Source organism: Lonchura striata, chromosome Z, assembly GCF_050655825.1.
Source record: "Lonchura striata isolate lonStrDom1 chromosome Z, ASM5065582v1, whole genome shotgun sequence".
Classification (NCBI taxonomy): Eukaryota; Metazoa; Chordata; class Aves; order Passeriformes; family Estrildidae; genus Lonchura; species Lonchura striata.
The window spans coordinates 27377318-27379282 of record NC_140740.1 but is presented as its reverse complement, the minus strand read 5'-3'; the positions used below and the strand labels follow the sequence as shown (position 1 = coordinate 27379282).

The 1965-nt window shown below is 50.9% G+C and overlaps 1 long non-coding RNA gene across 1 annotated transcript; it reads left to right on the top strand.

Annotated features, from left to right (window-relative positions):
* Nucleotides 1-557: 557 nt before the first annotated feature.
* Nucleotides 558-1751, top strand: LOC144248301 (uncharacterized). Its single transcript, XR_013341679.2, has 2 exons — nt 558-688; nt 791-1751. It is a non-coding gene; the product is annotated as an uncharacterized LOC144248301 (long non-coding RNA).
* The last annotated feature ends 214 nt before the right edge of the window (nt 1752-1965 follow it).

Sequence of the window (1965 nt, the reverse complement as noted above, 5' to 3'; positions counted from 1 at the left end):
GGTTGAACAACCCCAATCCCTCAGGCTGTTTTCATAGGAGGGATCATCTTCATGGCCCACCTCTGGACTCATTCTAAGAAGTTCACATCCTTCTTATATTAGAGGCCACAAAGCTGGGTGCAGCACTCTAGGTGGGGTCTCACAAGGGCCGAGCAGAAGATCAGAATCCCCTCCCTCTACCTGCTGGCCATACTGCTTTTGATACAGCCTAACATATGGCTGGATTTCTGGGCTGCTTGTGCACACTGCTGGCTCATGTTGAACTTGCCCACTCACACTGCAAAATTCTTCTACCCAGAACATCTCTTGATCCATTCCCTGCACAGCCTGCACAGCCTGTATTTGCATTTGGGATTGTCCCAGTCCTGGTGCAGGACATTGCACTTGAAGTTGTTGAACTTCATGAGGCTTGCACAAATCTACCTCTCCAGTTGTAAAGGTCCCTCTGGATGCCATCCTGTCCCTGTGTCGTGGTTTGACACGGAAAGATAATTTTTTCCGGAAGGAAGGGGTCAATTTAGATATTGACCAATTGAAAGTAGACACGCCTCTGAGAACACAGAGGGGTTGAAAGCAGAATTCCCAGGGGAACTCGCTCTCTTTGGTTCCGGTCAGCGTGCAGTGCAGACCTTCCCCCGCCCAGCCACGAGCTGGGTGGGGGAGGGGAAGCCCCCATGGCCTGAGAAAGGTAGGCCGAAAGCCCCAAGGGTGGTGAAAGGACTGGAATCGGGCTGGCCCCTGCAGATGGAAGGGTGGAAGAAATCTGGGATGTCTCCATTTCCCCCCCCAGAGTTCCTCTCCCGAGAGGGAGAGAGAAAGCCGCAAGGAAGGAGGAGCGGGGGGAGCTGCTGCAAGGTGCCCAGTTGTGTGGGAGTTGCTGGATGTCCGGGCATCGAGCCATCCTGGGAGTTCGGACTTTTAACCCTTTCTTGAGAAATGAAAGCTTTGTGAATTTTCCTTTCCCCTCCTCGGTTTGAAAGAGAGGAAGAGGGACACCTTGGACCCTGGGATGTTGAAAGGAGGGATTCTGGATGGGAGGGGGACAAGGAGTGGCTTTTGGCTGGACTTTTCCGTGTTAGCCACAACCTGAACCAAATCTTCTCCGTCAAGAGGGACTGTGTTTTGGGAGGATGCCAGTGAGTCAAGAGACCTGCTTCAGCTGGGAAAAAGACAAAAGTGGAGTAAACAGAGAAAAGCTTAGGGGGTTTGTGGTGGCGCCCCCTTGCCCTGGAAAGGAAAAGAGAAGAGAAGAAGATCCCTGTTCTTGAGCCCTCGGCCCCAGGGGAAAATGGGGGGGACTGTGGTCCCAAACAATGAAAAACTGAACTGTTGTTTTCTCCCCTCTTGGCAGGGCATCCTTGAAAGGAAAAATCCTAAAGGCAGTGACCATCCATGCATTGGTGGTGAGAGCACTGTGCATGGAAAGGAGAAGGGTCACCATGGCAAACTTTTTCTCCGGGCGGTGCCATGTGTGACATGGAAACACAGGATGTGGAGCTGTGTTTCTTGGGGGGTCTGTGGCACAGGAGAGACTCTGTTCCCTCGATGGACTGAGTATCGATTGCTTGGAGGGTGGAAACCTGATTGGGGTCCAGATTGTGTCTCACTGTGGTTTGTTGGAGTTGGGTGGTGGGGGGAGGAATGTTTTGCAAGGTTTTCATTTGATCTTTGTGTGGTTTTTTTCCCCCCTTCTTTACTTTTCTCTTTTCTTTAGTAGTAGTAGTTTAATAAAGTTTTTTTCCTGTTATTAAGCTTGGGCCTGCTTTGCTCTATTCTAGATTCCACTTCACAGCATTCAAGGGAGGGATCACATTTTCATGGGGGCACTGGCATTGTGCCAGTGTCAAACCATGACACCCTGCAGTGTGTTGACAGCACCACATGGATTGCTGCTGTTGGGAATATTGCTGAGGGTGGGGTAGATTCTGCTGTCCACATGGCTGACAAGACATTAAATAGCAGTGA